Raw genomic sequence first — 27,408 nt, 5'->3', positions numbered from 1 at the left:
TCCCCAGGTGTCCAAAATGTCCAGCACTGGGACAGGCTAAAGCCAGGAACCAGAAGCTTCTTCTGGGTTTCCTACATGGATAGCAGGGACACGGACACTTGGACCATCTTCTATGGCCTTTCACAGGCCATTAACAGTGAGCTGGATCAGAAGTGGAACAGCTGAACATAAACCAGATGCCATAAGGGATGCCGGCATTGTAGGCAGTGATTTTGCCTGCTATACCACAGTGTTGCCAACCACCGCCACTGCTTTCTTATGAAAAGTATCTTTATTGTTTTTCTTTTTTTGTTTTCTTTTTTTGCTAGATGGAGAAAGATAAGCATTCATTTTCAGAGAAAAATTAACCAAATTACATTTTGACTTGCAAATGTCATTGGCACAATAAATTCATTTCTCTCGCATCTTATTTTAAATTGACATTGATTTCAGCAAAAGGAAAAAGCTGCACCTGAATGTAAAAACAGTTATTAAATTCTTTTCAGAGGCATTTTTTCGGGTATTTAATATCTTTTTCTTAAGAGTCAATATGTATGAAGTAGTTATCTAGGTATCATGAAAGAGATAAGAATGAATAAGACATGGCCTCTGTTGTGAAAGGATTTTTCAGTCATGAATCATGATTGATTAATTGAGTAGCTCTTGAGCATTTCACTGGGGTTATTGTTTCTGACTGTGGAGAGTTAAAGCACAGATAGTGTTTTCTTCCTAGAGAAGTGATTAACGAGGAACACATTTTATTTTTGCCATTATGTGGAATTTTTGTTTTTATTTTTATTTTTTAACTTTTGTTTAATAAATATAAATTTCCAAAGTACAACTTTTGGATTATAGCGGCTTTTTCCCCCCATAATCTCCCTCCCACCTGCAACCATCCCATCTACCTCTCCCTCTCCCATTCCATTCACATCGAGATTCATTTTCTTTATATACAAAAGATCAGTTTAGTATATACTAAGTAAAGATTTCAACAGTTTGTACCCACACAGAAACACAAAGTATAAAGTACTGTTTGAGTACTAGTTATACCATTAATTCACATATTACAACATGGAGAGTAAGTGCACAGTGACTCCTGTTTTTGATTTAACAACTGACACCCTTATTTATGGCGTCAGTAATCACCCGAGGCACTTGTCATGAGCTGCCCAGGCTATGGAAGCCTCTTGAGTTTGCCAACTCCGATCTTGTTTAGACAATGTGCCAGGGGATTCCAATTCAATCCCATCAAGGAGGCATGTACCAATGCCATCTCACTAGTCAAAGTGATCAGTTTCAGTTCATAATTGATCATAATGATAGGATTAAGAGTCAAAGGGTTTACATAAACAAGACTAGTGTCTGCTAAGACTAACTGGTAGAATTAAAAAGAAGAGAACAATCCAACATGGGAAGTGGGATATACAGCAGACTCATAGAATTACAGCACTCTGGCATCATAATCATCCCTTAATGCATTCGGATCTAGCTAAAAAGCTCAAGAGAGTATTTCAGACAATGGAAAGCCAAGATACTCTGGCAAAAAAAGACCTAAATGAAAGATCTCTGTGAGTGAGATCCCAGTAGAAAGATTAGGCCATCAAAGAAGGAGCTACCTTTCTCTGAAGGGAGGAGAGAACTTCCACTTTTACTATGACCTTGTCTAAATAACATTGGAGTTGGGATTTTTGTTTTTAAATATGTTTACTTATTCTGTTTTTGTTTGTATTCAAAATAAGTATGAATCTTTTTTTAGATTTATTTATTTATTTGAGAGGCTAAATTACAGAGAGAGATAGAGAGAGAGAGAGAGAGAGAGAGAGACAGAAAGAGAGACATAGAGATCTTCCATTCACTGGTTTACTTTCCAAATGACCACAACAACTAAGGCTAGTCCAGTCCAAAGCCAGGAACCAGGAACTTCATCCAGGGCTCCCATATGGTTGGCAGGGGTCCAGGCACTTGGGCCATCTCCCACTCCTTTTTTAGGCCATTAGAGAGCAGGATTAGAAGAGGAGCAATAGGGACATGAACTGAAGCCCATATGGGATGCTGGTGTCACAGGCAGAGGCTTAACCTACTGTGCCATAGGGCAGGCTCCCGAAAATAAGTGTTAATTTTTAAAGTGCCATTTACAAAGCCACCATCCACTTTTGAATGTTAATTTGAGTCCAGGTTGCTCCACTTTTGATTCAGGTCCTTGTTAATGCACCTGGGAAAACAGCAGTAGATGCCTAAGTCCCTGGGATCCTGTACCAAAAACAGAGGCCTGGATTAATTTCAGGCTCCTAGATTCAACCTGGTCCAGCCCTTGCTGTTGTGGCCATTTGGGGAGTGAACCAACATGTGGAAAATCTCTGCATCTCTATAACTCTTCCTTTCAAATAAGTAAATAAATCTTTATAAAGTATACTTTATTTTTATAGAAAACTTTTACTTAATAAATATAAATTTCATAAGTACAACTTTTGATTACAGCAGTTATTCCCCTCATATCCACCCTCCCACCCACAAATCATCCCACCTCCTACTCCCTCTCCCATCTCATTCTTCATTAAGATTCATTTTTAATTATCTTTATATACAGAATATCAACAGTTTGCCCCCACATAAACACACAAAGTATAAAGTACTGTTTGAGTACTAGTTTTACTGTTAATTCTCATAATACAATACATTAAGGACAGAGGTCCTACATAGGAAGTAAGTGCACAGTGACTCCTCTTGTTGATTTAACAATTGACACTTTTATTTAGGATGTCAGTGATTACCCAAGGCTCTTGTAATGAGCTGCTAATGCTATGGAAGCCTCTTGAGTCCACAAACTCTGACACTATTTAGACAGGGACATAATCAAAGTGGAAGTTCTCTCCTCCCTTCAGAGAAAGTTACCTCCTTCTTTGATGGCCCCTTCTTTCTGTTGGGATCTCACTCACAGAGATCTTTCATGTAGGTCATTTTTTGCCAGAGTGTCTTGGCTTTCCATGCCTCAAATGCTCTCATCAGCTTTTTAGCCAAATCTGAGTGCTTTAAGGGCTGATTCTGAGGCCAGAGTGCTATTTAGGGCATTTGTCATTCTATGAGTCTGCTGTGTGGCCCACTTCCTTTTTAATTCTATTTATTATTATTATTAGCAGACACTTCGTTATAAAGTATACTTTAATAGTAATTCTCATGGAATGAAAAGATTATGGATGATTTTTATTTGTTCACTCTTGAAAATCTGAGTGTTTTAGCTTAAAGATATTAATTTTAAAATAAAAATATGCTTAGAAACCAGATTTACAATTTCAAAACAGTACACAAAGCATATCCTTCCACTTTTTGCTTGTAAAAATTATTCTCAAACTACAAGGAGAAAAAAGAATTGAAATTTGAACACTGAATTCAATGAATCTTAGAGATTTCTACAACTTTCTCGGGATAGACATAGAATTCAGTAAATCAAGCCATTCTCATCCAGACATACACCCATCTGTAGCAAGGCTGGGGAAACTTTTTCCTTCCAAGGGCCTTTTGGATATTTATAATATCAATTGCAGGCCATACAAAATTATCAACTTAAAAAATTAGCCCCTATAGCTTTGTTAAATTTCAAGTCTCACCTGTATTTGCCTTGGCATGAGCAGACCAAATGATTTCTCATGTCATAGCCACCCCTGATCTACATACAGTTCCAAGCCAATCAGGAGCAAGGAACGTACAGGCTCTAATGGCAAAAGACAAAAAGACACCCCTTACCTGCCCTGGCACTATTAAGAACTTGCCTTACCTGTACACATGCCCCAATGGCCCACTATGCCTGATTTGCATGGAATGGCAGTAGTGAGTGACACCACAATTTTGCACATGTTGTGTTAAAAAAAAAGCAACTACATCTGTGCAGAAAACTGAGTAGAGTAAAAACCAAAGTGCCATTTTGCTAAGGAGTATGAGCCAGAAACCAAGAGGACACAGCCACATATTCCTGACCAAATAAAAAGCCTTGTTAAACTCCCATTAGAGAGTTGGTGAGTGGAACCTCTTCCTGCCATCAAATCTCCCTTGTACTGAAACATAAACCTCCAATAAACCTTGTGTGTTAAACATGGCCTCATGTCAATTTCTAATTGAACTAAGCCAAAGAAAATTGAATTGGTATCTCTCTTACTCTTATGTATGGTGACTGAAGGCAGATGTGGGGAGATAAATATTTACAAATGTTCTTGGACTTGCTGGGTTGGTTTTATGAGAAACACAGCAATCTGCTCCATGGAAATCAAATAGAATTGATGTTACACACAAAACAGAATTTGCGAGCTTGTAGGGAGTTGACTTCCAATGAATTGCTTGAAAGTCTTTATTAGGAATAGTTGTATCCTATGAGTTCTCACCCAAAATAAACTTACTTGATCACCATTCCTCAACCTGTAGATGTTTGTTCTCTGCAAAAAGCTAAGCAGAAAAATTTTAGGTATAAAGAAGGCAAGCACACATGAAGATAAGAGCTAAAGGTGAACACGGAGACATTAGGTAATGATGTGCATCCCGGATTACATAAATGCTCCCTCTGTCTTTCCTAAGCTAGCATTAAAACCCTGCATGATGATATTAGAGGAAATCTTCTCCAGAGAAAGCTGGACAATGAAATGAAGTATGACTTATAGACATTGGCATTGGAAAATTCTTAGGGAAGAGCCAAGTCGCCTGTCATCCTGCAAGGAAGTCTTTCAGTTCAGGAGCCCAATTCACTGACAGAGCTACCTGTCAGCTTTGGTATCTCAGACTTAAATATAAGCACACAGAGTCAAGAATCTCAAGGCACTTAAGGAAATTTCCAAGCATCAAAGGTAGATAGCTGCATAATACATGAACAGAAAAAGCACAGAAAGCAAAGAAAGATTAAGTCAAAATTACTATAATTAATATCCTTCATCCATAAGAAAATGGCATGGTATAAAAAGAACATGAACCTCTGAAATATAAAAATATGATATCCCAAATAAGAAATTCAGTACACGAGAGAGAAGATACAATCCAGGAAGTCTCCAAGAAAGAAAAACAAAAACAAAAACTGAATATCTGAACAATAGAAGAGGCCACTGTATGACTCCTGAGTGACAGCTCAAAGAGATAGGAGAAAAGAATCACCAAGTAGTTCTGAGCATGAGAAAGAGCTGTTTTTTTATCACCCTATTCCCAAGGTTTGCTTCTTTTTCTTACTGAATGTTATGATATTCAGAAGTGCCATTTTCTTCATTGCATTTTTTTTGATATGCATGAGTCACATAATGTAATCTTAATACCTGACAATAAATGTCTCCCAAATCACCCGTATTCAGGCTTTACTCTGGGGCATTAAAAGTCATAGATTTAGAACTTTCTTAAGAACAATTACAAGGTCCCTGTTTAATAGGTGCATATTTAAAGAGTCTTATCAAAACAGAACCATTTTCCTAGCCCAAAGTTTTCTGCCTTGAACTCCAAATGAGACTTCCAAGTTCAGCAATTATAATATCTGATTCTAATCAGGAAACTTGCTACATTAAATGCAAACAAGTAATTTCCTATAACACCAAGGAATATATCTAAACCAGTAATGAGTAATATTTTTGCACAAATCTCATTTAACAGAAACAGGATCACAAATTTTAACTTTTACCATAATGAAGTTGTTGAGAAAATGTAACTTTAAAATTTTATCTATAACTGTTCTTATTCTACACATTGACTAGTAAAAAAAATTATTAGTTGCTAAAGATACACAATTTAAAACAAGTTTATATTAAATTAATTGTAGCTACTTAAAATGTTTCACTTCCTTTGAAGTAATTCTTTAAGATTTATATTTATTTATTTGAAAAGCAGTTATAGTTGAAGATGAGACAGAGAAAGAGAAATCTTCCATCCATTGGTTCACTTCCCAAATGACTGCAATGACCAGGGCTGCGCCAAGCTGAAACCAGTAGCCTGGAACTCCCTCCTGATCTCCTATGTTGGTGGCAGGGCCTCAAGTACTTAGTCCATCTTCTTCTGCTTTCAAAGGCATGTTAGCAGGGAGCTGGATCAGAAGTGGAGCAGTGGGGACTTGAATGTCTGCCCATATGGGACGTCAGCATTGTAGACGGTGGTTTAGTTTGATATGCCACAATGCCAACCCCTGATATCATATTAGTCCCTCAGATATTTTTTCAGTCCTCCACCCCTTTTTGCTACCAGGGCACCTTTGCAAATGACTCCTGTGTGTCCAGAAAGAAGGGATGTACAACCTCATGGGGAGGAGGGAGAAAATAAGAGTTTTAGGGTTTTATGAAGTCTTTCTGTGTTACATTATATTTCCCAAAGTTGGTCTACCTGAATACATAACCCATTCCTCAAGGTGTTCTTAGCTGTGACATTGATGCACGCCCATACACCTCATTTACTCTTTCTGAATAAGGGTAGGCCTTTGAAACAGTCACAACTGATATAAAGTAGTAGAGATGACACTCTTTTACTTCAACAGCTAGCTTATCTAAAGAAAAATGATTTTCTGCTGGGTTCCATTCTCTCTCTCTCTCTCTCTCTCTCACACACACACACACACACACACAAACACACACATGCACACACACATTCACTCTCTGTCTCTCTGCTTGTCCATTGAACCCAGCCATCATGGGGGAAAAAAGTAAAAGAAAAGACAAGACCCAAGATATACACAAAGGCCACATGCAAGTTTTCCTAGCTGCATTCAGTTTTCCCAACTTGACCCGCAGCTGGAAGTAAGCATTAACAGCCAGACAGGTGATTAATGGAGCCTTCTGAAGGTTCCTGTCTCCAGCCTTCAATTGTTCCATTTGACACTTAAGACAGTATCGGCAACTTGTCTTCCTTTATCTTCTCTGAAATCCTAGTCCTCAGAAACTGTGGAAGTAGCAAATTCTTATTGGTTAAAATACAAAGTGCAATTGGTAACATAGCAACAAAAACCAGCACAGGCTCCCTTAATTTCACTAATAGTTGATTTTCCAAATGATAACATATTGAGGGCTATGGTTGTGAGGAGCAGGAGGCAGCTACTGATCTAATCACCATCTCTCATGCTCCAGTAAATGCAAGACACTCTTAGAGATCTGACTGCAACTCTCATTCATCCCTGATCTTCCTGAAAATATGTTATATATTTTTCAAACACTTCATGTACTTTGTGTCATATTGATCTTTAAAGCACGCATGAGAGGTTTCTGTGACAGGTATGATTGATCCAACTTTAAAGATGATAAAATACATTGAAAGAGATCGAAGCTTGCAGAGACGTCATTGATAGTTGACACTGATAATTGATAGTTGACATTGTAAAAATTTGACTCCAGACTTCACCTTGCATTTAGGACTCCTCCATTGACAATATCTAATACCCAATTTGTGAACATATTATATTGTTATATAATAAAGTCCCTGCCACTTGCCTTTATTTTTTCCCATGTCTTTCTTATACTCTCTTCAATACATTCTTACCAGCTGGATTTAAATAACTTAATAAGAGAAAAACTTAATATGCATATCCTTGGAATCAGAAGTATTATACTTAAAGGAGTTTATATGAATAAATTATTTAGGTGTGTGTGGAAATATTTAGCTTTAAGAATGTATTTAGGGGATGGTGCTGTGGCGCAGCCAGTTAATGACCTAGCCTGAAGTGCCGGCATCCTATATGGGTGCCAGTTCTAGTCCTGGCTGCTCCTCTTCCGATCCAGCTCTCTGCTATGGCCTGGGAAAGCAGTAGTCTTGGGCCCCTGCACCCACGTGGGCAACCTGGAGGAAGCTCCTGGTTCCTGGCTTCGGATTGGCGCAGCTCCCGCCATCGGGGCCAATTGGAGAGTGAACCATTGGATGGAAGACCTCTCTCTCTCTCTGCCTCTTCTCTCTCTGTGTAACTCTGACTTTCAAATAAATAAATAAATCTTTTAAAAAGAAGAGTGTATTTAGGCTAAACCCCTAATATTTCAATAATTTGACAAGTAAGTCAATTATGCTCTAATGCAATATCTATGAAGATATTAATTATCGATATCTTTAAAAACCCGAATTTGTTAAGTTAAAAAGGGTTATAAAACATTATATAGGGTTGAAGCAGTGGAATAGAGTGTTATTTAATGGATATACAACTTTCCATCTTGTAACAATAAATGAGTTCTGCATCACGGACACACAACACTGTGAATGTACTTAACACAGCTAAACTGTGCATCAGCTTAAGCGTTCTGATTTTGTTATTTACATATTTTCCTTCAGCTTAAAACATTTTTATACTCTATGATATCAGTTCTATTATGTATTTGTATCACCAAACCGTGTTTTCTCCTATCTTGGGAATATAAATTATATTTATTTTCTAACATCTACTCTGTATAAGTAAAACAACTCTATTTTATAAGGAAAAGAAATGATTTTAACATAGAGAAAAATTTTCCTTAAGGGTACTTCAAAATGCTTCCTGATAAATGAAATTAAAAGGTAAAATTAATTTGGTGCAAAAATTTTTTGAAACTCATGCATCGGTTATTGATAATATGCACTTTGCACTTATTATGAAAAGTGTGCTTCACTAGTATAGCATATATTAGCTATCTTTTGATAATGTTAGCATGTTATATGTTTCTTTATTCCTTTGCTTTTAATCTTTTTTTTTTTTTTTGACAGGCAGAGTGGACAGTGAGAGAGAGAGAGACAGAGAGAAAGGTCTTCCTTTGCCGTTGGTTCACCCTCCAATGGCAGCTGCGGCTGGCACGCTGCGACCGGCACACTGCGCTTATCTGATGGCAGGAGCCAGGTACTTATCCTGGTCTTCCATGGGGTGCAGGGCCCAAGCACTTGGGCCATCCTCCACTGCACTCCCGGGCCACAGCAGAGAGCTGGCCTTGAAGAGGGGCAACCGGGACAGAATCCAGCGCCCCGACCGGGACTAGAACCCGGTGTGCCGGCGCTGCAAGGCAGAGGATTAGCCTAGTGAGCCGCGGCGCTGGCCTGCTTTTAATCTTATGCATCTTCATATCCAAGGAAGTTTTCTTGAAAACAACCAGTAGTTGCTCTTTCTGCTTGTTTAATTGTTTTTTGTTTTTTGATCTGATAGTCTGTGGGATATAATTGACATAATAAGATCACTAACAGATGAAGTAATTACTAATATAGTTGGATTAATAACTACTATACTATATTGTATATAGTATACAATTGTCTCCTATGTGTTTCTGCATTTACTTTATCTGTTTTTAGGGTTTTTTTTTTATTCGAAAGAGTTACAGAGAAAGAGTGGAAGAAAGAGAGAGAGATGGAGAGACAAAGAGAAAGAGGTCTTTCATCCACTGGTTCACTCCCCAAAAAGCTGCAACTGCCAGTCTGGGCCAAGCTAAAGCCAGAAGCCAGGAGCTTCTCCCAGGTCTCCCCCTTGAGTACAGAGGCACAAGTACTCAGGCCATTTTCTGTTGTTTTTCGCAAGCCATCAGCAGGGAGCTGGATTGGAAGTGGAAAAGTCATGGCTGGAACTGGCATCCCCATGAGATGTTAGTCTCACTGGTAGCAGCTTTATCAGCTTTGCCACAATCCTATCTCCTCCTTTACCTTTTGTATTTAATTTTTTCTGGCTTTGTCAGATTTTAATTGCGTATCTTATATAATTGTATTTTCTCTATTTTAATTTTATATAAACTATATTTATGCTATTTAGATAGCATATTATGTATACTATTGAAAAATATTGAAATGATTGAAAAATATTTTAATGATTGCCTTAGACAATACAGTATTTTGAGCTGATATTAATCAAGCTTGTGACTATAAAATAAACTGGAAGTATGTCATTATAAATATTAAAAGAAAAAATAAGAAAGAGGAGGAGGGAGAATAAGAAGGCGGGTGCTATGGAAAATATCATATGCTATATATATAAAATACATGAAATTTGTTCACCTTGTATAAGTAAAAAAAATTAAATGAAAAGAAACAAAAAAACTATACTGTATAACATGTATTATAAATGCTTTCTGATAAGGCATTCCTAATTCTTTCTCTCACTATTGGCTTTTTAAAATTTATTTTTATTTTTTAACTTTTATTTAATAAATATAAATTTCCAAAGTACAACTTTTGGATTATAGTGGCTTTTTACCCCATAATCTCCCTCCCACTCGCAACCATCCCATCTTCTGCTCATTCTCCCGTCCCATTCACATCAAGATTCATTTTAAATTATCTTTATATAAAGAAGATCAGTTTAGTATATACTAAGATTTCAACAGTTTGCACCCATGCAGAAACACAAAGTATAAAATACTGTTTGAGTACTAGTTATACCGCTAATTCACATTGTACAACACATTAAGGACAGAGATCCCACATGGGGAGTAAGTGCACAGTGACTCCTGTTGCTGATTAAACAGCTCTTATTTACGGCGACAATAATCACCCGAAGCTCTTGTCGTGAGTTGCCAAGGCTATGGAAGCCTCTTGAGTTCGCCATCTCCGATCTTATTCAGACAAAGATCATAGTCAAAGTGGAAGTTCTCTCCTCCATTCAGAGAAAGGTAGCTCCTTCTTTGATGGCCCCTTCTTTCCACTGGGATCTAACTCACAGAGATGTTTCATTTAGGTCAATTTTTTTTGTTGTTGTTGTCACAGTGTCTTGGCTTTCCATGGCTGAGAAACTCTTATGGGCTTTTTAGCCAGATCCAAATGCCTTTAGGGATGATTATGATGCCAGAGTGCTGTTTAGGACATCTGCCATTCTATGAGTCTGCTGTGTATCCCACATCCCATGTTGGATTGTTCTCTCCTTTTTTCTATCAGTTAGTTTTAGCAGACACTAGTCTGTTTATGTGATCCCTTTGACTCTTAGACCTATCATTAAGATCAATTGTTAACTGAAATTGATCACTTGGACTAGTGAGATGACATTGGTACATGCTACCTTGATGGGACTATCAGCTTTTTATCATTTATTTGACTTATGTGTATGTCATAATCACACAAGATATTGTTACCATTATTCTTCTAAACAAATAGCTATATTTTTAATTATGAATAAGAAAAATAAAAACTTTTATCTTATATTCATTTATTCCTCTCCAATGTTCCTTCTTTCTGTATCTAGACATAAGTTTCTAATACATGTGTTCTTTCTCTCTGAGGCACATTTGTTTCAGCATTCCTTGCAGAACCGGTTTGATCTATTAGTTTCTTTTCATTTGTCCAAGGAAGTCTTTATGCGTCCTTTGTACAGACAATTATTTAGAATATAGAATCCTAGCTTGGTGAGATTTCCTTACCACACTGTGCCTCATCCTTGAGTCTTTAAACATTGTCCTGGACTCTTCTTGTTTACATGGTTTCAGATGATGAGTCAACTGTCATTGTAACCTTTGTTCCTCTTTTAAGATTTTCTCTTTGTCTTTGATTTTCTTTAGTTTCAATATGATATCTTTAGGCATATATATTTCTATTATTTATGCTTCTAGTTCTCTGTGCTCCCTGAATCTGATTAGGCATCTTCCATTCATTTTGGAAAACTGTTGTCAAATATTGCTTTAAATTAAAAAAAAATTCTGTTCTCTCTCCATTTTTCTGATGTTTCAATTACAAGTATGTTGCACATTTTTAAATTTTTCCTCCATAGTGAATATTTTATTCCTTTTTTTACCTTTGGCATTTCAGTTTGGGAAGTTTCTATGGACCTGTCTTCAAGCTCACTGATTCTACATCTGCATCTGCATCTGCATCTGTATCCAGTCTACTGAAGAATAATTCTTCTTTTCTCTTAGTGCTTTAGTTTTCTTGGGGTTCTTTCTTAATTTCTATTCTCTGGTAACATTAACTGTCTATTTTTTAAAGATTTATTTATTTATTTGAGAGGTAGAGTTACAGACAGTGAGAGGGAGAGACAGAGAGAAAGGTCTTCCATCTGCTGGTTCACTCCCCAGATGGCCGCAACAGCTAGAGCTGCACCAATCCGAAGCCAGGAGCCAGGAGCTTCTTCCGGGTCTCCCATGCGGGTGCAGGGGCCCAAGGACTTGGGCCATCCTCCACTGCCCCCCACCAGGCCACAGCAGAGAGCTGGCCTGGAAGAGGATCAAACGGGACTAGAACTGGCTCCCATGTGGGATGCTGGTGCCGCAGGTGGAGGATTAACATACTGTGCCACAGTGCTGGCCCTCTAACTGTCTATTTATGTATGCTCCCTCTTTTTTCCATTAGAACTGTTAACATACCAACATTGCTTTAAAATACTTATTTTAAATTCACACTGATAATTCTAAACTGGGTCAAATCTGAGTTTAATTCTGGTATTTTTTTTCAGACTGTGCTTTTGCTCACCTTTTGGGGTGTTTTGCAATTTTTTCTTGATAACAAGACATGATGTAGTGGGTAATAGAAATAGTGTGAGATGTTAAGTTTATCTGTCCAGGAGTTGGAATGCTTTTAATGTTTGCTGAAGCTGTCGGGGCCTGCGATTTCAAATTTCCGTAGTGTCGCTTTTTCTTCTTCCTTTTCTTGTCTTTGAGATTTTCTAAGAATTTCTCCTTAGACAGAGTCTGTGTTTTGCAGCTCTTTCAGCTGCAATCCACTATTAATACACTGCGGCCCATTCAAAACAGTGATAAAACATAGAGGACAGAAAGTATTCTGTAATCTTATAATTAAATCTTAGTTGCGAATGATGCTGTGTCATGCTTGTGACCTTTACAAGTCACACTTGTAAAGAGACAGGTAGGAAGAGAAGAAGTTTGTTTTTTTTTTTTTTTTTTTTTTTTTTCCCAGATGGAAGAGGCTCTGATAAAGACTGTTCCCCTGGTACACATACCTGTGTTATGGAGCACTCCCTGAGTGTATTTCACAAATGTTGCGTTGGCTCTCTTGCCATAACCACAAAGGAATGTTTCTTGGCTCTTTGCTTTGAGGGTTTTTGGAGGTAACGTGTGTTAAACTGTGGTAGCCCCTCTAAGACTGTGACTCCAGGAGTTTCTCACCGCTCTGCTTAGCCATGATTGCCTCCAACTGTTCACGAATATTAGCGTTGAAATATGCCTAGAAGTTTACAGTTCCTACAGTTTTTTTGCTTCAAGTAACAGATATGTGCTGTGTCTGCTTGAGGTATGCCTTTTTCTTTAGATTTTCCTGGTGGTGTTTGTCTTGCAAACTTAGCACCCTTCAGAAATAAGTTACAATGGATATATCTATGGCTTATTCTGTTTTTTTCTTTTTTTTTATTTAGTAAATATAAATTTCCAAAGTACAGTTTATGGATTACATTAGCTTTACACCCCCATAATTTCCCTCCCACTCATACCACTCCCCTCTCCTACTCCCTCTCCCATTCCATTCACATCAAGATTCATTTTCAATTATCTTTTTTTTTTTTTTTTGACAGGCAGAGTGGACAGTGAGAGAGAGAGAGACAGAGAGAAAGGTCTTCCTTTGCCGTTGGTTCACCCTCCAATGGCCGCCGCGGCCGGCGCGCTGCGGCCGGCGCACCACGCTGATCCGATGGCAGGAGCCAGGAGCCAGGTGCTTCTCCTGGTCTCCCATGGGGTGCAGGGCCCAAGCACCTGGGCCATCCTTCACTGCACTCCCTGGCCACAGCAGAGGGCTGGCCTGGAAGAGGGGCAACCGGGACAGAATCCGGCGCCCCGACCGGGACTAGAACCCGGTGTGCCGGCGCCGCTAGGCGGAGGATTAGCCTAGTGAGCCGCGGCGCCGGCTCATTTTCAATTATCTTTATATACAGAAGATCAATTTAGTGTATATTAAGTAAAGATTTCATCAGTTTGCACCCACACAGAAACACAAAGTGTAAAAATACTGTTTCAGTACTAGTTATAGCATTACTTCACATTGAACAACACATTAAGGACAGATCCCACATGAGAAGTAAGTACACAGTGATTCCTGTTGTTGAATTAACAATTTGACACTCTTGTTTATGGCGTCAGAAATCTCCCTAGGCTCTAGTCATGAGTTGCCAAGGCTATGGAAGCCTTTTGGGTTCACCGACTTTGATCTTATTCCGACAGGGTCATAGTCAAAGTGGAAGTTCTCTCCTCCCTTCAGAGAAAGGTACCTCCTTCTTTGATGGCCTGTTCTTTCCACTGGGATCACACTCACAGAGATCTTTCATTTAGGTTTGTTTTTTTTTTTTTTTTTTTTTTTTTTTTTTTTTTTTTTTTGCCAGAGTGTCTTGACTTTCCATGCCTAAAATACTCTCATGGGCTCTTCAGCCAGATCTGAATGCCTTAAGTGCTGATTCTGAGGACATCTGCCATTCTATGAGTCTGCTGTGTATCCCGCTTCACATGTTGGATCATTCTCTCCCTTTTTGGTTATATCAGTTAGTGTTAGCAGACACTAGTCTTGTTTGTGTGATCCCTATGACTCTTAGACCTATCAGTGTGATCAATTGTGAACTGAAGTTGATCACTTGGACTAGCGAGATGGCATTGGAACATGCCACCTTGATGGGATTGTATTGGAATCCCCTGGCACGTTTCTAACTCCACCATTTGGGGCAAGTCCGATTGAGCATGTCCCAAATTGTACATCTCCTCCTTCTCTTATTCCCACTCTTACATTTAACAGGGATCACTTTTCAGTTAAAATTTAAACACCTAAGAATAATTGTGTGTTAATTACAGAGTTCAACCAATAGTACTAGAACAAATGGCTTATTCTTTTAAAAAGTGTCCAGGGACCAGTATTATGATGTGGTGGGTAAACCCACCACCTGTGATGTCTGTCTCTTATATGGTTGCCTGTTCATGTCCCGGCTGCTTCACTTCCAATACAGCTCCTTGACAATGGCCTAGGAAAAACAACAGAGGCTGGTCCAAGTGTTTGGGCCCCTGACACCCATATGGGAGACAGGGAAGAAGCTCCTGGATTCCTGGCTTTGGCCGGGCCCAATGCTGGCCATTGTAGCCATCTGGGTAGTGAACCAGAAGATAGAAGATCCATCTCTCCACATGAAGTAGCCCCCTGACAGTAGGGACTCAATTTTGGAGCACTTGAGACTCCAACACCCCACCCCCACCCCCACCCCCCGCCGTGAGACTCTGGTCTGAAACTATGGTTTCAAATAGTCAAACAATAGCAGTACACTATATCACCCTTGGCAGAGCACAGAAACCCCCTAGCATGATTGCTCAAGCTTACAAGCACAAAAGTTGCCCCTGGGTTACCTGGTTTCATAGTGACGATGTGATTTGTCTGTGTCTTACATTAATGTCAAGTCCTAATTGCTAATTGTGAGATTGTAACTGGTATTGTTAAGATTATGATGAACATTAATTTCACTTAGGTTTTAGGTTATGTTGACCCCAGTAACCATATACTCTCTTTTGATTTTATGTACTCTCTTTTGATCTTAGCAACTGTGTATAGCAACCGTGCACAGCAACCGTGTATTCCCCCCTTCCCGGTTTTGCGGTTTTTGCCTTTATAAACCCTAACCTTTGGTTATTCGGGGCTGCTCTGCTCATGTATGATCAGACAGCCTCAGCATGCTGGATAATCAATAAAGCCTCCCCTTGCTGTTTGCATAAGAGACGTGTCTCTTGGTGACGTTTTTCGGGTGGTCGACTCTAACACACATTCCCCTAACTCTGTCTTTCAAAATAAATAAATAAATCTTCTTTTTTTAAATACAAGAGAGGGGACCGGTGCTGTGGCATAACTGGTAAAGCTGCCATCTGCAGTGCTGGCATCCCACATGGATGCCGGTTGCAGTTCCAGCTCCTCCACTTCAAATCCAGCTCTCTGCTATGACTTGCGAAAACAGTAAAAGATGGCCCAAGTTCTTGGGCCCCTGCACTTGTGTGGGAGACCAAGAGGAAGCTCCTGGCTCCTGCTTTGGATCGGCACAGCTCTGGCTGTTGTGGCCATCTTGGGAGTGAACTAGCAGATGGAAGACCTCTATCTCTTTCTCTTTCTCTGCCTCTGCCTCTCTGAAAACTCTGCCTTTCAAATAAATAAATAAATCTTTTTTAAAAAAATATGAGAGAATCTTAGTCTTTTTTTTTTTGAGATTTAAAAAGCAAGATTTATTAGAGTCAAAGTTCTCTAGACAGAGCAGCATGGAGGAGGGCTTCCAAGAAAGGAAAAAACCCAAAGAACCCAATGGCACTGGGGTTTTTAAGTACAATTTTGAAGAAGAAACTATCAGTAATGTGGGGACAAACCCAACAAAAGACCCGATTTACAATCCATTATCCTGTCTGGCTTACTCATGGTAAAACAAGAGAGCCATCACAAGGTTGAGATATCTAATTATTTTCATAATAACCTGGGAGCTCAGAAGGGAGGCACTACCACTCCCTTGCTATTCTCATGATAAGATTGGAAGCACCCAAGGAGTGGCAGGCAGGCACTCTGACCTTGCTAAGGATAACTTTTGAGGGGGGACATTTTCCACCCTCAATTTCCAGACTGCCTATTAACCCATGACTCCTCACATTTCCCCAACAAGAATGAACCCTAACTTCTGTTAAGGGAACTGGGAGATGCTCACTCTGGCTGCTTCATGCTGAAAGGGGGCTTTGTTGGGAACAGGAGTCAAGACAGGGTTCCAGCAGGAGGTGACTTCTCAGTAGAAGGTAGCTTCTGAAGAAGGGCAGCAGTGCCAACTCCAGAAATGACTTCCATCTGAGGTTTCATGTGCATAGCCATCTAGAATTTCACTGTTTCAAGTCTGGAGAAAACAAATCTAATAAGCAGTTTAAATTCATAGAGTCTAAAATGAAGGAAAGAGTCATTGGTAGAGGACTTAAGAAAAGTGCTGTCTAAACCACAAAGAAGTTTTCCCATTGAGAGGTAGAAGATAAAACTGACAGGAGGGGACTGATAATAATAAGGTGAGCTTTAAGTCTTACTAGTTATGAGGCCCAGACCTATCCAGCTCTTCACATGGGACACACCATAAGGGAGATGCGAACCTCATTAGGGAAGGCATCCTGTTGACTTCCATTACCTAGCTCACCTGGGATGAGAGCTGGCTTGAAGAGAAGGAAGGTGGCATCTCTAAAAAGAAAAGTCTTTCAACTCCAGGGCAGTTCTGTTTCCAGTGACCCAACTCTTGGCTAGCAGAGCTGCCAGGGCTCTTCATAAGCTGACTTCTGCTGAAGCCCTGGATTTCCACATAGAAAGCCACTGCATTACACTAGCCTGTTGGGTCTCCTTGATGGCAGCCATTAATTGGCCTGCCTCCTATCTTTACATTGCTTCTGCTGCCTAGCTTCCTCTTCCTCCTGGTTTTTGTTAAAGCAGACCAGAGGGAACCTTTAAGAGGATGCAAGTCAAGCAGGTGCTCAGTCCCATCTCTGTAATCTTTGGTGGGCCTTTCTCATTAAGATAATCATAATGTCGGCTAACACAAGAACATTAGACTTTTAAACTTCTCAACATTTATATCAGTAGCATTTTATGTTATTTTATAACTTAAAAATTAGCACCACTTCACAGCTTGACAATAATTTTAATATAATTCAAATAGCCTTATTAGTTGGTGTCTCTACAAGATGAGAGATATATCCTTTGATATCTCCAGGGGCCCAGCTGAAAATATCAAAGTCCGAAGAATTTGGAACTTTGATTTTTTGAATGCCTGTCAAGGATGCCAAGAAGACTTAAAATATGTAGTTGAAATTGGATCTCTTAACATCATGACATAATGTAGACCAGATTTGATCACTGATACATATTGATTACTTAAATGATTTAGAATGAGTATATATTTAAACAAATCATAGCTGAATAAAAATTCAGCTGTTTTTTAAACAATTAGAACTTAAAAGGGAGATTAAGAGAACACAATAGATTCCTTCAACAGAACACAAAACCTGTCTCTCTGGTCATCCCAAGAATTGCAAATAAAAGCTTAATTTAGCTAACACATGGAATCATTCCATAACTTGGAACAATTTGGCAGAGTTAGAACTAGAAAAGAGAAAATAACTTATTGGAACTGGCTAGAAAAGTGACATCAATTAAACAAAAACTATTAAAAGAAGATGCTGCAGGTTTTAAACAGATTTTTAAGATTATTTCAAAATATTTACTAACATATATACATTGCAAAAACCTCATTATTTTAACAGAGGATCGGATTCTAGTTCTCTGTCAAATAGACTAATAGCTTTTGTTTTCCATCTGCTGATTTCCTTGATTTACATTTTTAAATAACCCTTTAGAAATCTCCAAATTAAGACAATATTTTCTTAATAAGAAAACACATTGAATTTAAACCTTAGTTACTTTCAAGTGGTGTTGAAGTATTTTCATATGGACAATTTATGAAAACATGTTAGCAAACCCAGATAGTTTTTCCATAGAATATAAGGTGATAAGACTATCAAACTTTACATTTAAACATTTATCTCATTTGCATTTACCCAATTTATATTTAGCAATTACATTTAATGACTGAAGATGCTGATATTGTATCATATCTCTATCCAAATTAAGATAAAAATTACATTTATATAAAATTTTACTTCTTTTTATAAAACTCTAGCAATAAATCAATGACATTAAAGCAGAGATTGCAAAATCCACGTTAGGGGCTATAACGAGTACTGTTACCCATTGCTATATCATCGAATATATGTTAAATAAAGTTGCAAAAGATAACGAAGTCAGTCCTGTTAGAAAAAAAAAAAAACCTCAAGATTAAAAGGCATAGAGCAATGCACTTTAGTAAAACTGACATGGCATGTGCACTGCCAGCCTTGTCTCCAGGGAGTCATCTCTGTTCCAGCAAATAGGGGAAGAGCGGGTCTTCAGCCAGGCAAAGGGGCAGAGACTAAGCCCAGAGAGTGCAACATAGAGGTACTGCAGAAAAAGGTACTAAGCACAAAAAATAGTGTTTTTTATTTTTGAAGAAAAAAGGAGTCATAGAGGAACTATTTTTCCTTACGTATAAGAACAAAGTGAAAGCATACATTTGACTAGGCAGAGGTCCAGTCTAGCACACCACTGGGTAAAGGGAACTCATCACTCCCTGGTCTGCTATTCTGACAAATATATACCCTGGGCTACAGGCATGGAAGGCTGAGCAAGAGTGGGTGACATGTGCTAATCCCACCCTCACCTTCTTCCCTTCCCTGCAGACTTCAGTGCTTGCCACAGACAGCGAGAGAGTTTTGAGAGATATCTCGAACTCAGGAGAGATAGACCTGAAGTACACTTCCGTTTCTATGCTCTCATTCCAGTCAGGAGTCAGACCATCTACTTTCAGATTTCTTTGATCCCTGAGCTTATAGAACAATGCTTCATCTTTTTCTATACCACTATCTGTCCTGGTTACAGGCTAGATGATAGAGAAGATAGCCTAAGTGAGTTATGAAAAGTGCCAGGTCTTCTACTCCTACTCCCTGTCTCAGAACTTTGTCTCCTAACTGGCCTCTTGCCGCTATTTCTCTGCATGAGCTCCAATATGCATTAAGCTCTTTTCCAGAGGAGGGTCTATTTAGTGAGCCAGCAGGGTCCCTATATTACCACATTTGACTTTCGTTGAGGATTTAATCCCTGGTGGAGGAGAGTTTTTAATCAGGTGACCATTGTTCCCATGGTTGTAATTTTGTCTGTAGGTTTCTAGGCAAGAATCTAGGTCCAATAATCTCAGATGTTATTGAATACTTCTTGAGACACATCCCAATGTTACCTCTCATCCATAAGGCTAGTTTGACAACCCCATGATTAGACACTTCTAGTATTGGCTTTTGCTTTTGGGATATAAGATTATTGTCTCTTTGCAGGGCCTCCAGTTTTTCTCTCTACACTGCCTCTTTGCAGGCTCTTAACAGGCGCCTCCTTGTAGGTCATTGCCCTCTCCCATTAAACCTAACATAATGGTGAACAATCTCCAGTGGACTTCTTATTCCTGGCACATCGGCCCCTTGCCTACAGTCACCCTTGTGATCCATCTCGCAGCTGCTGACCCTTTTATTTCAGAGGCAGTCCCAAGTAGTTGACTGCTGACAAGGCATCGCTGGCCTACGGTGTTTCTCATTTGGGTAAAAAGAAAAGTAGACTTGAATTCAATTAAATCTCAAAAGAGGTCTTTGGTAAATAACAATCTCATGCATGAGAATTTGGTTCAGCTTTGACTCTAGGAAGATGACTGCCTTTAAAAAATGTTGCTTTATAACTTTCTGAGTCCTAGCCTTTGTGATACATGTTATATTTGTATTTGAATATGCCATTTGCACGTTACAGAGGTAAATAACCCACATGAGTTCAGGTGTTGTATGAAGATTTCTAACTCCTTGATTCATAGCATCAAATCAGATAAGTCCCAAGGACTCAAATGGTGGATTAGAAATGCATCACAGATGCAGTGACACTTATTCTTTTTCTTAAATTTAAGAATTGTGAAAGACTTTATGAATTAGTTTTTTGACCTTTAAGGAGGATTTTAAAGATATTAAACTTTAGCCACATATTCCCGAAAGTACTGTAACTAGCCTGACAGTTTTTCTAGCTGAATGTCTTTTCTTCTTCATAATATACACACAGTTTAAGAGAATAGTTTTTTTCAAACTTAATTTTAAAATAATATTCATTTTATTTTTAAGTGGCAATGGTAGGCTTGTTCTGGATTGTAGCTTTTTTTCTTGTATTCTCTCTCCACCCTACTTTATTAGTTCACTTCTTATTATCTTTATATGCATCCTTTAGAAATACAAACTCATCAGTCACATTGGATATTGCTATCTGTCTTTTGTATATTAACATAGTGTTTCTCTGGGATAATTTTTAAACTGTTACTTTAAAAGTTTTCTTTTTTTTTCTTTTCTTTTGACAGGCATGGTGGACAGTGAGAGAGACAGAGAGAAAGGTCTTCCTTTGCCGTTGGTTCACCCTCCAGTGGCCGCCATGGCTGGCACACTGCAGCCGGTGCACCGCGCTGATCCGAAGGTAGGAGCTAGGTGCTTCTCCTGGTCTCCCATGGGGGTGCTGGGCCCAAGCACGTGGGCCATCCTCCACTGCACTCCTGGGCCACAGCAGAGAGCTGGACTGGAAGAGGGGCAACCGGGACAGAATCCAGCGCCCTGACCAGGACTAGAACCCATGTGCCGTGCTGCTAGGTGGAGGATTAGCCTATTGAGCCACGGCACTGGCCAAAAATTTTCTTGTTGTGGCCCGGGAGTGCAGTGGAGGATGGCCCAAGTATTTGGGCCCTGCACCCCATGGGAGACCAGGAGAAGTACCTGGCTCCCACCATCGGATCAGCGCGGTGTGCCGGCCGCAGCGCGCCGGCCGCAGCGGCCATTGGAGGGTGAACCAACGGCAAAGGAAGACCTTTCTCTCTGTGTCTCTCTCACTGTCCACTCTGCCTGTCAAAAAAAAAAAAAATTAATTTATTATTTATTTGAAAGGCAGAGTGACTAGAAAGATAGAGAAAGACAGTTCACACTCTTTGGTTCTCTCTCCTAATGCCTACAACTGCCAGATCTGAGCCAAGCGGAGCTAAGAGCCAGGACCTTCATTCGGGTCTCCCACATGGATGGCAGAGACTCAATTACTTGGGCCATCTTCCACTGCCTTCCCACATGCATAAGCAGGAAACTGGATCAGAAGCAGAGAAGTGGGGAAGAACTGGTGTTCTGATATGACAGTTGTCAGCACCACAGTTGTCAGCGTAACCTGATATGACACAACACCAGCCCTTGTATTAACTTTTTTTTTTTTTTTTTTCTGAAAGGTGCTTGGTCTTCTAGAATTACTTCCTCTTTTCAAGGCTCAACTTGTGGACTCAGGAGTATTTTCTCGGGCTTTTTGAAATTTTTGTCTAAAGTTTGGTATGCAGTTAGTGTTGAACTATTTCTGGATAGAATAAATAGCAATAGGCTATTTCAAAGGTGTAGGCAAGCTTAGACTAGAGTAAATGTCACAATTGCCTAGTTACCATGTATAATATTTTCCTGGTTGGTTTAGCATATGATCTTAGGAAGGTTGCTTTTTTCTCTTTAAATTCTATTTTTGAAAATGATTGATAAAAGAAACAGTGGGAAAATCCACCAAATGGAACAAAATCATAGACATTTGGTTACAGAGATAAGTAAGATACTTGAATACTTTAAAATTTTAGGTACAATAACCAGGTGAAATCACAACTTATGATTTTTGATACCTGGCTCACATGAATGGGTTAAACAAGAAAGTTCCATGACATCAAAATTCAAGAACAGCTATACTTCATGATCTCATGTGGACTGAAAAAATCAGTGGAACACTTGCAAAAATACCACATTAATTTCAACAAATTAAACATCAGTCTGTAGCTAAGTGGTTTGTGCTTTCAATGATATTCTAATTATATTTTTATAAAATCTAGTAATATTACTAACAGAAATTATGTAACAGAATGATGTTGTTTCCCATAACACACCAAAAAATACCTATTGATGAGGCAAAGCTGATTCTTTCAGTGTCATGAGGAACAACAGCATTGACAACATCGTAGAAGCTTCTCAGAAGGGTCAGGATTGTGGTCAAAAACATTATCTATAGGGTGTTATGACCTGGACTAAGGTATTTAAAGATCAGATTACAAAGCAAAGACTTATCAGGATTTAGCAGATTTTTTTCACATAAAAGTTTTGCACTTATAACTACAGTGAGAGAAGGATGTTTAAGCCAGATTTGATGAGTAAGCTGTTTGTCTTGATAAGCAGGTATTTTTTTAGTTGGTTCACATACTTATCTTTTAAGAGCAAATATTCCCCAGAGCAAGTAGCTAAATTATTTTTTGCTTAACTCAAGTATTCATTATCATAGAAATAGGAAAAAAATCAGTTTCCAATATAATTTAAAGTAAGAAGAGAAAATTATATTGGTTTCCTTTTTCACTTACATTGTTGCCAGTTGATGTGTACCATTAGACATACATTCTGAGTTCTCAAGTTGGGCTGCACATCAAAATCAACTGGGCCACCTTAAATATGTATGAAGGTATTTTTAAAAAATCATGGAAAATGGAAATAAAGAATTTCATTTTTGAACAAAATGTTTTGAAATCTGTGCATTTTTTTCAAAATACACATTTTTTATAAACAAACACTTTTAAGACCCTTCACATACATGGATTTCATTTTTTTGTGTCAAGGTAAATTTATTTTTAAATTAAAATTTCCCAGGGCCAGATTTGTAATATTAAGATACTGCCTGCAAAACCAGTATCCCATATGGGCTCCTGTTCATGTTCCAGCTCTTCAACGTGTGACTTAACTCCCTGCTAATGGCCTTGAAAAAGTAGTGGAAGTTGACCCAAGTGCTTGGTTCCTTGAACCCACGTGAGAGGCCTGGAAGAAGCTCCTGGCTCCGGCCTGGTCCAGCCTTGGCTGTTGCAGTCATTTGGGAAGTGAACCAGCAGATGGCTGATCTCTCTCTCTCTTTCTCACTCTCTCTCTCTGTATTGTCACTGTGCTTTTCAAATAAATAAAGAGATATTTAAAAAAATTTAAATTTCCACAAGATTTATTAAGTGCTTTCTTACAGTTGTAAAGCCCTCTACCCTGAAGAGTCTGATTCAGTGAGAAAAGTTTCTATATGCTTAAAACTTGACATAATTAATCCTAATGAACAAACATAGTTCACAGAAATATCTAGATACTATGTATGGAATATCTAGGTGCTACAAAAACCTGAGATATGGCCCAAGGTTAATAAAATTACCAGCAGGGAGACAACTAGCATTGATGTTGTGTTCTATCATGGCACACAAAGTGATGATGTAGGTAAAGGTGAAGAAAGATACAATAGCAAATAGTAAAACAAGAGCTCAACACTCACCACAGGTGTTTCATTTCCAGTAGTTTACACCATTACTGCCATTCCTTTCTCTAAAAATTATTTTCAGGAAGAGCAAAGATACACTATATGTGAGTGCTTTCTACAATTTCTCTTTCAGTAAGCATTACAGAGCTGATTGGCTATCATTATGCCCTTTTATTTCATTTACCAAGCTCTAATATTTTTCAGCTTCTGAAATAATTTTGAAACCTGGTTTTATTTCTGCATACTTGGATGTGAACTACAAAAAAACACACATGGTCAGGAAAGATGTGCACACTGTGCTGTTTTCATTGAATTAGTATGCATAAGTACCTAAATAGCTTTGTGACTAATCTGAAATTCTGCATCAACTCATTTTCCCAATCCTTTTCTTTGTAGTAATCTAAAATGGCTGTGTTTAACTTGCAGCATATATAAATTATTTTGTACCTGCTCCCAAGCAGTATCCAGGTTGTAAGAAATTGCACTTTGTGGAAAGGTATGTCCTTTGAATCTACAATATACTGAGATTTATTTATGTGAATGAGAGTCACTAAGGATCCATTCCATTTAAATTAATTAACCATCTAACAAACCTATTGGGTGGTGAACTTAAGGTAATTTAGAAACTGTCTGCCACAGAACTTCTTTATTGGGAAAGACAATGAGTTTTCATTCAGGGTCCATGCTGCTGCATAACTTTTGTCTTGCTACTTTGCCGAAAGGTTAAAGGAAGAAGCGTGAATGTCAGAAGAAATACAGTAGAGATGTTCAGAATTCAGAACTCTAACTGAGCATGGTAAAAAAGACAATGTAAATGCCCACTCCCCAATTAGGATGAAGGTTATCCATAAAGTCAAGAGTAAGAACAAAGGAGACTTCCTAGTCATCCTGATAGATAAAATATACCTTAAATCAAAAACTGTTAAAAGAGACAATGAAAGACATTCTATTTTGATAAAAGGTTCAATTCAGCAAGCAGACATAATAAATAATAAATACATGTGAACCCAACAACAAAAAATCCAGATACACAGAGAAAATACTAAAGATTCAATGTAATCCCCATCAAAATAACAATGGCATTCTTTACAGAGTTAGCAAAAAGAATTCCTAAAATTCATATGGAGTCAGGAAAGACCTTGAATAGCCAAAATGATCATGAACAAGAGACATCAAACTGGAAGTATCATAATACCTGACTATGCTAATTAAAACAACATGGCACTGGCATAAAAGCCAATACATAGATCAATGGAACAGAACAGAGAGACCAGAAATTAATTCATATAAATACAGCCAACTGATTTGTGACAAAAATGCTCAAATCATACAGTGGAGTTAGGATAATATATTTAAGAAATGGTGCTGGCAAAGCTATAAGTACCTATGTAGAAGAATTAAATTAGATCAATACCTCTCACCATATACAAAAAACAATTCAAGATGTATCAAGACTGAAATTTAAGACCTGAAACTATGAAGATGCTAGAAGAAAATGTAGAGGAAACACTCTAAGAAAATGCTGTAGGGGATGACTTATTGGATAAGACCCCCAAAGCACAGGCAACAAAAGCAAAACTAAACAAATGAGGCTATAGGAAGCACAAAAGCTTTTGCACAGCCAAGGAAATGATCAATAGAGAATGGAAAACAACACTTGCAAACCACCTTTCTGACAGAGGATTAATTTCTGAATATATCAGCAGCTTGAAAAACTGAGCAGCAAAACAACCAATCCAGTTGAGAAATGAGCAGAGGACTTCAATAGACAGTTCTCAAAAGAAGAAATACTAATGGCCAACAAATGTATGAAAAAGTGCTCAACATCACAAGCCATATGGGAAATGCAAATCAATTCCACAATGAGATATCACCTCACCCCTGTCACAATAGCTAAAATCCAAAGCACAAGGAGCAACAGTTGCTAGCAAGGATGTGGACAAAGAGGAAAACATTCATATTGTTGATGGGAACGTAAATTAGTGTATCCACTGTGGAAACACTGTGGAGATTTCTTAAAAACCTAGAAATAGACTTGCCATATGATCCAGCAATCCTACTACTGGGTATGTACCCAAAAGGCTTGAGAACCTTGTATCAAAAAGTTACCTGCACCATCATGTTTACAGCAGCACTGTTCACAATAGCCAAAATTTGGCATCAATCAAGGTGTCTATCCTCAGATAAATCAATAAAGGAAATGTAGTATATATACACAAAGAAATATTATTCAACTATAAAACGAATGAAATTCTACCATTTCAGCAAAATGGATCCAACTATGGGATGTCAGGCTGAGTGAAATAAGCCAGGCCCAGAAAGATAAATACTACATGTTGTCCTTTATATGTGGGAACTAAGATTTAAAAAACAAACAAGACTAGTGTCTGCTAATATTAACTGATAGAATCAAAAAGGGAGAGAACGATACAGCATGGGAAACGGGATACACAGCAGACTCATAGAATGGGAGATGTCCTAAATAGCACTCTGGCCTCAGAATCAGCACTTAAGGCATTTGGATCTGGCTGAAGAGCCCATGAGAGTATTTTAGGCAGGGAAAGCCAAGACACTCTGGAAAAAAAAATACCTAAATGAAAGATCTCTGTGAGTGAGATCCCAGTGGAACATACAGGGGCATCAAAGAAGGAGGTACCTTTCTCTGAAGGGAGGAGAGAACTTCCACTTTGACTATGACCCTGTCGGAATAAGATCAAAGTCGGCGAACCCAAAAGGCTTCCATAGCCTTGGCAGCTCATGACTAGAGCCTAGGGAGGTTACTGACACCAGTAATTGTTAAATTGGTAAGTCAACAACAGGAGTCACTGTGTACTTACTTCTCATGTGAGATCTCTGTTCTTAATGTGTTGTTCAATATGAGTAATGCTATAACTAGTACTGAAACAGTATTTTACACTTTATGTTCTGTGTGGGTGCAAAATGATGAAATCTTTACTTAATAAATATTAAATCGATCTTCTGTATATAAAGATAATTGAAAATGAATCTTGATGTGAATGGAATGGGAGAGGGAGCAGGAGATGGGAGGGGTGCGAGTGGGAGGGAAGTTATGGGGGGGAAGCCATTGTAATCAATAAACTGTACTTTGGAAATTTAACTTTACTAAATAAAATTTAAAAAATAAAAAATAAAAAAAAAAACCAAATGAAAAGGAAAAGAAACGAAAAAGAAAGAAGCTGTATGCATCAGCATGGCTGCAAAGATAGTTTTGTAAAACTTTGTTTTATACCTTTGTCAAGCTGATGGCTAAGAATGTTGTACTGCTACAGTTTTAATGATACTACTTTATAATATACTATATATGGGTGAAATGATCATTTTTCTATTCAATTACTGTTTACAGCCATTGTCTATATTCCCATTAAAGTAGGGTATTTTTGCTTTTTATTTGTTAAACGTGTTTTTTATTATAATTTAAATTTAAAATATGTTATTCCAAAAGCTAAAAAAAAGACAAACACAAAGGGAAAAGGAAGGAAGTTGGGAGGGAGAGAAGGTAAGCAAGGGAGAAATTAAGTTCTTAGAAGTGTATCTACATATCTCATTGAATCTGTTAAAAACTACTTTAAATTAAAATAAGCAAATTAAAAATTAGACTACAGAAAGACAGATAATGTGCATTTT

Source organism: Oryctolagus cuniculus, chromosome 5, assembly GCF_051225735.1.
Source record: "Oryctolagus cuniculus isolate XC-2025 breed Fujian yellow rabbit chromosome 5, ASM5122573v1, whole genome shotgun sequence".
NCBI classification, from domain to species: Eukaryota; Metazoa; Chordata; class Mammalia; order Lagomorpha; family Leporidae; genus Oryctolagus; species Oryctolagus cuniculus.
This window is presented reverse-complemented; position numbering follows the sequence as displayed.